Source organism: Cynocephalus volans, chromosome 11 (genome assembly GCF_027409185.1).
Source record: "Cynocephalus volans isolate mCynVol1 chromosome 11, mCynVol1.pri, whole genome shotgun sequence".
Classification (NCBI taxonomy): domain Eukaryota; kingdom Metazoa; phylum Chordata; class Mammalia; order Dermoptera; family Cynocephalidae; genus Cynocephalus; species Cynocephalus volans.
In genome coordinates, this window is record NC_084470.1 from 116,330,709 (window position 1) to 116,342,430 (window position 11,722).

Below are 11,722 nucleotides of genomic sequence, written 5' to 3' on the forward strand. Positions count from 1 at the left end.
GATTCATCCCTTGAGGATAAAGCCCATCTCTCTGGTAAATACACACCATCAATGGATGGATGGATGCCCAAAATGCAGAGCACCCATACAGTGGAATATTATTTAGCCATAAAAAGGAACAAGGTGCTATTACATGCTGTCACATTGCTGAAGCTTGAAGACGTTACGCTAAAGGAAAGAAGCCAGACACGAAAGACCATACATCACACGATTCCATTTATAGGAAATAGCCAGAGCAGGCAAAGCCATAGCGACAGAAAGCAGATCAGCGGTTTCCTGGGGCTGGAGGGAGGACTGAATGAGAAGTGACAGCTTAATGGGCACAGGATTCCCTTTGGGGGATGAAAAAGTCCTACATAGTGGGGATTACACGGCCTTGTGAATGCACTTAATGTCACTGAGTGGTACACTTTAAAATGGTCACAATGGCATATTTTATGTCATGTATATATTTCACCTCAGACACACATACACACGCACACAGGAAGAAAATATACACACTGTTGTTCGAAACCATTGTGGTTAAAAACATAGGCTTCAGCTTTAGAAAGATCGACTGTCTGACGGGACAAGTTACCGAACTGTCCACTCCTCATCTGTAGAATGGGGATCACGGCTGTCGTGAGGGTTAAATGCCATCGTGCATGGGACAGTGTCGAGCATGTGGCCCTACTCCATGTCAGCTATCACCAGCATGAGTCCTCAATGGTCCTTTGAACTTGTGTGAATTCCTTCCTGAGAGCAGTTTCTGAGGAGACCTGGAAAGCTCCTGGGGTTGAGCCGCTGTGAGGACAGACGGACGCTCAACATGCAATCGTGGCCTTTCAGGCAGATCCTGACTGAAGACGCCGCTCTCTGCAGAGAGACAGGACTGGATCCCAACCAGAGGGCACAGGGCTGCAGACAGAGAAGAAAGCTTGGTGTGGGTTTGGGTGTCAAGGCTTTATTCAAAGCTCATGGGGGCAATTAGGATAAAGATGGAAAATAGTCAGCATTTTAGCTTTTGACAGGAAGAGAAAGGGTTCAATTCCAGAATACCTTGTCCTGGGCCAGAACCCTTTAAAGCTCTTTACTCTGATACCGGTATCAGGCCAGATCTCAGGGAATGGCCAGGGGGCAGGAGGGAGGCAAGAGAGGGGAGGAGTAGCTTCCATGCCCTGCCATTGTGATGTCACTGTCTGCAGCAGGAGGCAGCTCCACGCAAAGACATTGTTAAACTGGGTGTTTGATTCCGGTAGTGGCCCCATGTACATTTATTCTCTCAGACCCCCCAACCTTTCCTCTGCTTGTAATGTGAAACAAGATAAACTAAATGACTTGACAGTACATATGTATTCATTGTTTATTAAAGTATCAAAACATAAACTTGGCTACAGAAAACAAAACTATTTTTTAAGCATTTGTTGAAAAAACTTAGTTCCACTAGCCATACACAGTGCATTTCTCAGATCAATTTCTCTTGCCACAGGCGCCCCCCCCTTCCTTCCTCTCTAATCCAGTGTTGTCCATGGCAGCTAACGAACTGTCTTGAGTTTCCTGAGGGCTGGTGGGTGGTACCTCTACCCATAACCACAGGGTAAATGCCAAGTATGTTTCTCCCTCCACCAATGTAAGGACCGTAGATTATCTCCTACAGTGGTGAATGGTACTAACTCCTGATGACTCTTTACAGATTAGGAACAACTCCTGATGTGCAATTAAAGCAGCAAAATTAAAACACCCATGTCACAAGTGCTAGTTCAAAGAAGCAGGCACGCCATTCGTGTGGCTGAATCTAACATTTAATGAAGCCAGTCCTTCTCTGATCAAAGGCGTTGGTAGCAGAGATGCCAATTTTTTTTATTTATAGCCTGTGAGTGTTATATATATATATGTGCACAGGCAAAGAGAAGAAAGCCTGGTTCTTTTCTAGGCCTAAGGAATCATATGCCCTGGAGAGTCCAGAAAATTCGGTGGAATACCTTTCTTTGAATTATCACACCCATCCTGTCTAAAATTATTCTTTCTTCCTCCCCAGCCCCTTTCCCATTCCTTTCCAATATCTGAAATACACATTTGCCACTATGAAGCACACATCTGGATCTTAGCACAGATGTGATTCTAGTGAACAGGTCTTTAAGAGGGGTTCTGTAGCAGAACGTAAGGTGTCCAAGGCTCAGGCTGAACAACAGGTGTAAGTTTCAGGCATTTGTACATGCAGAGACGATGATAGTTGAGCTATTTAGTAATTCAGACGTGACATCAAAAACCTATCTTAACACCAAACAGTTGGTCTAAAGCACGTGCTTGGTGCTGTGTTTAGTTTGTCAGTGAGAAACTGAGCATCAGGTGCCAAAGACTGAGGAATAAGTTTGAAAGTCAAACATCCCATCCAGTGGTGCCCCAAAGAACACCGGGGAATATTTCCAGCTAAACGCCTCCTGTAATGGAGAGGGGAGGGTGGCAATGACCGGATCTCAGCAACCAACAGACTTGAAAGAACAGAAACCAGCACCACACTTACGTTTACCACATCTTGTTTCCAGTATTTATTATATTGACAGGAATACTCGGATAAATAAGTGATAGTCTCTCTTACAGAAAATTATAATGATACTATTGAATAGGATTCAACACTCTGAGAATTTCACAGAAACATCAGAATTTAAGACAATAGCCAGAGTCCTGTGGCCAGTGTGAGTGACTTCTCACAGCTGCAAATGCTCTGAGCCAGATTTGTTAAAACAGCTTCATGACAAACACAATGCCATTGACATCCAATAATGCAAAAGCCCAGGCATCACCTGGCTTCAAACATGTCTCTGCTGACTGTGGCTTTCATACATGAGGAAAGGGAAATGGAATATACTTTGGCGCTTCCAGCCTAGAAATGACTCCTGACCTAAGTCGCTGAGTGGAGAGTCCTAACCCTTTGGAAGTTGGACTTACTTTCTGCTTTCTCCTGTGACATTACAACTGAGTTTGCAACAGAGGACCTGCTGACATGCCCATGGGTTTTGCATTAATGCCAACAGAACTATGTTCTCCAGGGGCTGACATGCTTTTCTGGCCACCTGAACATTCTGTGAATCACTGCACATGGTGACAGCCCCCCAAACTCTCAGAAACCAGATCTGAGGAAAACCACGTAATTGTCATACCAGTGCTGTGTGAAACAGACATCAAAAGAACACAGTGCCTAGTTTTGAAATGAATGCCTTGCACACAGTCATTCCCAGACAGAGCAGCCTATTTGCTAGAAAGCACAACCCTGGCCACTGCACAACTTGGCTAAATGCCGTCCTCACTCCACAACTCCTACAAGTGACAGTGGCAGCCACAGTGGAGGAGATGACCCACCCCATCCACCCGAGGTATACACACTTCTGCATGAATCCTAATGGTGGACATCGTGGCTTTTGTAGAATCCAGATGAAAGCTGGGCGGGACCCTAACCAGGAGCCATCTGGAACATCTGAGAATGGCCAGGATGTTAAGGCCTGAATCCTGGACTTGAGGCAAAAGATGCGCTTGCCATAGGCCAGAGTCTACCCTGGGCAGAGTGGAAAGGCCCCGCTGAGTCACCGCGGCCCTCTCGCCTCGATGGCTCTCTCCTGCTGGGATTCTAGAGGTGCACAGGAAGTCAGCTCTCCAATGGCTTCAGGGTTTTGGGTGTAAAAGGAGGATTCGATAAGGACTTCCCAGTTGCCCCCAAACCAGGCCGCTTAGCTCTGCAACGTCCCTTCTTTTATCTGTTGGATAAAGAGGTTTCTCTCATCTTCTGGAGTCCACCTGTTCTGAGCCCGGACGATGCACGTGGGCCGGTGAAGGTTGAGCATGTATATCAAATGCTGCTTCTCATTCTTGAGCTCCTCGATCTGGGCCTTCAGTTCGGCGTTCACACTCTCCAGCTTCTCCAACTCCTGGGGACAAGCAACAGAGGCCATCGCAATGGAGCCAAGGGCCAGTGGGGAGGGGGTGGTCTGGGGACGCTGCCTGGATGGCAGAAGAGCACCTGGGACACCCTGGGGCTCGTCAAGCTGGGAGAGACCTGCAGAGGGAATGTATGGGCTCCCTGTTACAGTGCGCCACAGGGATGGGACGGCCACACTAGGTCTGGGAGAAAGCAGATCCTGGAGAAGGCTTTGAACTTGGGGGCTTTTTTAGAGAAGCCCTAGGGGAGCCTCGGAGGTAGGCTATGGCTCTGCTAGTACTGATGCTGCAGTAGAACCGTCCAGAGATCTCCTTTGCTGAGCCCAACGGCCTCTGTGCAGGTCCTCTCTGGACCTGGAATGGCCTTAGGAGCTGGAGAGAAGTCCAGACTCATGGTGCTTAGTCTTTTGTGAGTCACTGATCTCACTGAGAAGCTCATGTCCCCAGAAAAAATGTACATGATGCTGAGAATTGACTGAATTGTGTCCCCCAAGATTCATGTATTGGGAGCTAAATTTCCACTGTAACTGTTGAGGGTGGGAAATCCTATTACAGTCATGGAAAGGTGAGGCCTTGAAGGGGTGATTAGATTGTAGGACGCTGCAGTAGTGAATGGGTTAATAGTGGTGGTCAGGTCATGGTTCTGAGGGCTTTAGGAGGAGAGCACACGAGGAGGTCAGTCTTTCTCTGTTCCTGCATTCTCACCACGTGACACCCTGCACTGCTGTAGAGTCATCTCACCAGATGTGTTCCCTGGACTTTGAATTTCCCAGCCTACAAAACTGTAAGCAATAAATTTCATTTTATTTAAAAATCACCCAGTTCCAGGTATTTTGTTATAAGCAACAGAAACAGACTAATACACCTGGCAACACAAAACATTTCCTAATTTTCACTGACCCCCTAAAGCAATCGACAGAACCCTTGGGGACTTGTGGATCCTGTGTCAATACTCCGCCCTGGTCTGTCTACATGTGGGGGAACGGACACAGCCATTGGAAAGGCTACTGGCACCGTGGTCTGCCCTGCTCGCCCACAAATGCTGTTGCCCCTGGTGTTTCTCAGTGGGGGCGCCTGCAGGCAGCCAGCAGCTCACACACTGGCCAGGGAGAGGGTCTGCAGGCAGGAATGCGAGGAAAGTGCAACCATGGCTTGCAGATTAGGAAATAACTTGTTTGAAAAGATTAATTAAAGGCTTTTCATAGCAAGCCAAATGAGAGCTGCAAAAAGGGAAAAAGGGCAAGTGAAGCCTCTTTAACTGGGCTGGTGTGTCCTGCAGCCTGGAAGCTGCTGGACATGTATGGACTGGCCGAGGCTGCTGGGAGCCTGGGCACCAGACGATCCTGTAGTTTTTAATCCACACACCTGCTTTTCACACATCCAGAGTCTTGTCCATTGTGCTAACAGCTCTCCTGCCTCCTCATCCTGCAACTGGCATTTCTGCTACCAACTATGAGGCTCTTCTTGGGAAAACATGACCAGGCAGGGGGCTTTTTAACTCCCCTTCTGCTGGTGAGGCTGATGGGGACAGGCACGAGCAGGAGGCAGGGGCGGGTGGAAGGCACTCACTTTCTGCAGGCATTTGTCTTCTCCTTCTTCTTGTTCTGGCACTTGGCGGCTGCAATCTTATTCCTTTCCCGTCGCCTCTTTTTCCTTTCATCTTCTTCAGGGGCTACCTATAAAATCCAAAAGTGCATGTTTAATGGGAGCCAAGAAATACCACCCACCTCAGATACACTGCCTTTTACTGCCAGCAAACACTGGCAAATTAGGGCAGCCCTAATGCTAAGGGTCCCAGAGAAAACAAAGCCCTAACTTTTGCATGAAACCCCTACACACACACACACACACACACACACACACACACACACACACACACACACACACACACACACTTGAGAATGAGTGATGAAAATTAAAAAACTGTTAGTTAAAATAAAATTATATTGGCAATATTAGTAAATTAAAATTTAACCTACTTTAAAAATGCCCTGGATTAGCAGGGCCAGGTGCTGGGCACAATCAGGTAGGTGTGATAGACACACCACACACTGTCCCTTAAGAGTTTATAGTCTTGGAAAGACAAATCCACAGAAGCCAAACATAGAGGAGAAAGGCAGGAGAACATTTAAATCATGATCTCTGGGTCATGGGAGAAATGCTGGAGAGATTCAAACTTTGGCGAAAGGCTCTGCAGTTCTTCAGGACTTCTTTATCATGAGGAGTCTAGAATGCACCTTTTCCATGTCTCCAAACGTCCTGCAAGGTTTTCGAAGATTAGAACCCATCCCCACACCCAAGAGACAAAGGGGCAGATTCCTTGATTTGGCTGTGTGAGGGCAGCTCAGCTCATCCAGGAGGTCCCAGTAATCCTTTTTTGTGGCATTACTGTAATACATTCCTTCACCCACCCGAAGGATTCCAAGGCTGTGTGACCCAAGGGTGAGCTAGAATTGGGTCTGGCCTCCTAGGACCACTCTAGCTGGAGGCAGGTCTCAGCCAGGTACTAAGACAGTCTGAATGCACGTCCCCTCTAGCTCAGCCTTCTGAGAAGGAAGCCGTTTCCTCCTGCTGTGCCAGGAGGGGCCAGGATGCCCCATCCAGAACTGGGTGTTGGGAGGTGAGAGGCACCACGAGCAGTTGGGGCTACACTGGCATTAGGAGACTAATGAGCCTTTTTGAATAGCAAATGTAGCTTCAGCCAACTGTTGGCAATTGGTTGGAACAAAGCCATGCTGTGCTCCAGATCTGTCAGCTGGGCCCTCCGAAGCAGCACAACAGCATGGAGAGCTGGAACGGAAAGGAAAGAGTGGAAATCCCACCTTCCCCACCCTCGGCAGTGCTGCATGTCTGTAGTGACCTGAGCTAAGCCTTCTCATAGCCATATCAATCTGACGTCACATCAAGAGACATATAAGGGAACAAGGGGACTTACAGGGTCATCCTGTCTACCACCCTGCCTCCACTCAGGACCATGCAGCAGTGCCTCTCCAAGTTTAATCTGTATATGGGTCACCTCCAGTCCTTGCCCCCAGCTGATGGCTGATGCTGCTGGTCCAGGGACCACTTTGAGTAGCAAGGCCCGTGGCACTGTGAGTGACAGAGAGAGAGAGCATGCTTTGGAGTTCAATATTTATTTCATTAAGTTCTTAGTGTTTGTAATTCATCATTTATTTCTTCATTCATTCAACACCGTGTGCTCTGTGCTAGGCAGCTCGATTCACATGACTGGTACAGAGAGGAGTGAAAATAGCTGGAGTAACCAGAGAGATTCCCTCGGGATGTGGGGAGAAGACTGGGGGAAGCCGTATCGGTGCAAGGCTGGGTCCCAGCAGGGTGGGCTGCTGGGGGCTGGAAGAGCAAAAGGAGCCTGTCACCACCCCTCCTTGCCGGCAGGCCCTTCTAAGCTGCAATGACTGCATGCCAGCAGCCAAGGCAGGCAGGGGTGGAGAGAAGTCATGTTCACATCATCTGCTCTTTAAGAAAGAAAATGCATCTTAAAAGCAGCAGGAGCTGATTTCCTCTTCTATAATCAACCACCCAGTACAGAATACAAAAACATTCCAGCAAGCCTGAAATGGCTGAGAGGAGACACAGGCAGGGGACTCTGCAGAGAGGATGTTTTTCTCTTTATGGGTTTAATAAATGAATCATAAGGACATGTTGCTTATGTGTGTGTATACGAGTGTGAGTGGGTGTGTGTGTATGTCAGGGGTCCTGTTAAAAGTGGTGCTAATCTTCTCCTGGCTTCCAAGCAGTCTCATCCCCTGTCCTGCCTGTTTTCTGATCCATATGTGGACAGTGGGGACTGTAACTGCAATGAAGGCTTCTCTGTACTCCTACCTCTAGAAGAGGAACAACCTCCACCTGCCACCCTGGGTCCAAGGGCTTAGATTCACCTATGCCTTTATGCTCATCCCTGGCTAGCTTCTGTTCCTTGCTGAGCCTCAGTTTCCCTCTCTGTAGAATGGGGAGATTCTCGCTCTGCCTTCTCTGTCCCCCACTATCGGAGGAGGAAAAGTGACAACGTTACTGAAACTGGCATGAGATGAACTCTGGAGGAACCTGCTGCTCTGGCTATTTCCAGCTGGGTCTCAGGCTCGGGTTTAGAACAGCCTGAGCTCCTCTTCAGGGGTTGCTGTGGGAAAAGCGCCCTCTCAGGAGCACCATGTGGCACAGCTGCTGTTTCCAGGCCTCCTTTCCTGCAGCTCAGAGCTGCACCCCCAGCTGGCTTCCTTTCTGCCTTGCTCTTTCCTCCTCTGACTTTTCTCTCTTCCTCTCCCTTCTCTCTGACTCTTTCCTTGACCCGCTGTGGTGCAGGAATCTCAGATCCCTCTGCGCATCCTCTGCAGGTCGTGAGTCAGGTAACTGAAAGAAGATACTGGCAGCTTTATGCAAGGTAGACGTAGTTTTTTCTTCAGATATGAGCTTCACAGACATGCTTTATCCTCAGACATGAGCTCAGGCTCTACTCTGCTGATCCTCCATGCTCTGTAGACCTTCCGGACTCTGCTGACCAGCAGTCCAGAGCAGTTACCTTCATACTCATAGTACACATTAGAGGCCATAAGCCAAGCATCACATAATTACAGCAATCATGCTGAATCAGTAAATGGGTACACATGCGCAGTTACACTACTTTTATAGCTTGTTTCTAGTGAATGTGGTGAATCTTGCTCATTTGTAAAAGATGTGAGGGGAGAGATCCTGACTAAACTTTTCCTACTTTCCTTGCACCCCTGTATCTACATTTTAATAAATAAAAACTGACCATATTCACTAATTAAAATTTGGGGCACAGCCTGATAGTGGGTTGGAGTATTTGAAATATGGACATTTACGGGCACTCTGGGATGTGGGTTCACACTAAACACCTCTCTCGATGGGGTGCTTTCTTCTGAGTCCAACGTTTGCTCTGGGCTATGTACCTCCACAGCCAGTTGGGGTCAAGCTGATGCCAAATATCCAGATGTTTAGAAATATCCACATGGAAGACTGAATGTTTGCACTTGTGTTTATTCTGGGTGCCTGTGGACACAACCAGTAAAAACAAATAGATGAATACCTTTACAAAGGGAACCTCTGTAACCCAAGCATAAACTGTGCCACATCATGTCTTCAAAACCAGTGGTCGATGGGCCGGCCTGTGGCTCACTCGGGAGAGTGCGGTGCTGATAACACCAAGGCCCCGGGTTCGGATCCCATATAGGGATGGCTGGTTCGCTCACTGGCTGAGCGTGGTGCTGACAACACCAAGTCAAGGGGTAAGATCCCCTTACCAGTCATCTTTTAAAAAAAAAAAAAAAAAAAGACAAAACCAGTGGTTGAGAGACTGGGGTTTTTCCTTCCCACTTGCATTATTTTGGGAGTATGCTGTGTGACTTCACATAAGCCATCTCTGACCATACTCTCTGGGCACCCTCTGAGGAAGAGCCTCTTCTGTTGAGAAAACACCATGGCTTGGTTTTCTGGAGCCACATAGTCTGTGTAATAGTGGTGGAGTCCCTGGTCCAAATCCCCATCACATCATCCATGCATGCTCACACCCCCCACTTTCTCACCTGTCCACCTGCTTGTCTGTCCTTCCTCCCTCTTTTCCCCCTTCCTCCCTCCCTCCTTTCCTTCCCTCCTTACAAACTTATATGTCTCCTACCTACCCTGCACTGTGTTAGACACTAACCCTCGCCTGCTAGGACTCACATTTATTGTGCGAGATGGATGTGCACACACTTAACAAGCAGCTGTAGAACATGTTTAAGTGCATTTCTGCCCCAGAGCCATCTCTGGTTAGTCTCACCTTCTCTTCCTGGCTTCATATTTCTCCCCCAACCCCAGGGTGGGGGCATTGTCTCGTGGAGTTCAAAGAATCCTAGAGAAAGGCTGCCCCTTTGTGGTAGGCAGTTCTCCTCCCCAAACAAGTTTAGGTGGCTGGAAGGGAGATTTATGCATAAAAGTTTGAAGGGTGTCCTCTTCTCTTCTCTCCCTCTAGAACCCTTAATGTCTCTCCTCCCACCATGGAGAGCAGCAAACCTCAGGTAAGGTGGGAGACATCCTTTCCCTTGGAATGTCCCCCCCTTGGACCCCCAGGTGGAAGCAGAAGGACAGGGAGGCAGAGCCACGTGGTTATGTCAGTTTTGGCTGGTGTCCGGCCTGGTGGGAGAATGTAACCAAGAGGAGGGGGGCTCATGGCTTTTGTAGCTTAATTAAACATATTCACACAGTCCAGGCCTGGTGAGCTGGGGAGACACGCGAGACGGAGGCTGATACTGCATTAGAATATGAACACACCCATTAAATAAAGACTGCAGGGGCCTGGTGGCCCCCTCGGAGCAGGAGGTGAGTTTGACAGCTGCTCTTTTCTGATGGTTGCCACAAATTTCAGAAGAAAAGACTTCCTGGGCTCCCTGCATTCCATGAGAGAATACCCCAGGCTGTTGTCCTGTCTAATTGCTTACACTGCTAGTTGAGTTGTTTTCCAAGCCTGTAGGTTAGATGTCATGTTTAGTCAACTGGGAAAGAAGGAAAACAAAGGCTATTTCTTCCCCTCTACTTCTAAATGACAGCAACAAGAAAAGCTAGTGTGAGACCATTTATTTCTCCTTGGGATGCACCATTCCTGGGTTCAGTGGAAAAGGGTAGGCAGGGGAATTCTGGGACCCCCCAGCAGGAAAACTGCAGAAGAGCCTCCTCAGGGAAGACCCATCTCCTGCTGAATGACAGTCTTCTGGTCTGCCTGTGTCCCCCCTCTGTAGCATTAGCTTGCTCCTCCACAGCTCTGGATCTCTCAGATTCAAACCTCTGCTTGGAGTTTTGCATGGATTATATCAGGTTTAAATGACTCCTCCTCCCCATCGTCTGGGGCATCATTAGTAAGAAGAGAAACTTATGCAAAGCCCAGTGAAGATCCTCTGCTTGTTCGGTAAGAAAATAAGCACCCTGCTCCTGGTGTGTCAGTGAGGAGTGAGATCGCACACCTCTTATCTCAAGACCCCCCTCAGGCATGCCTCCTCCCATCCACTCCTGGGCCAGGGTCCAAAGGCTTCTGCTTGAAACCAGGAGTGAGGCTGTGGATGGTGTCTGGCTACGATACGACAAGGGCCACTGCGAGGCTAAGGCTAAGGCTGTTAAACTTGATGTCTGTGCTGACCCCGCTTTTGTGTTAGACTTGGTGTGGGCCCTGCTCAGTCTCTAAAGCATGTCACACTCTCTGTGGAGCCTGCCTTTCTCATCTGTTACATTAAAGTGGTTCTCACTGTCTACTGTGACTCTGCCCTTAGATTCTTTCTGTGGAGGAGTCAAGAACTGGGAAAGAGGACTGGGTGGTTGAGGCTGACTGTTGGGGACCCCGGACCCTACCTCCGACATGATAAGAGCAGGGCCAGAAGTCACGACCCCGCAGGAAGCCCAGGGCTGGCCTCGGCTGCAGAGACACTCTTAGACCGCAGGCTCCCAGGCGGTGCCCGCAGCCTCTGCAAGTGTCCTGGACGTCTATGCAGCTCCTCACACGTCTTTAAGTTGACATCTGCAATTTTCTTTATACGCAGAAATCATTCCAAAGAATGTAATTTCAGGGTAATATAAATATTGACTCTTTAAAATAAAACCATTATCACTTGTTAAAAATATTTGACGGAATCTAAATATCATAGTGATTTGATATTGATCATTATCTCCTTAAAAACTATGTGAAGAAACTGTTTCTTTAACATTGGGAAATTTTGTTTTATTTACTGACCTTCTTAAACTTGTCTTTCTATTGTATCTCCCACAAAATTGTATTATAGTTTAGTATGTTTTTATGCTTGTCTTT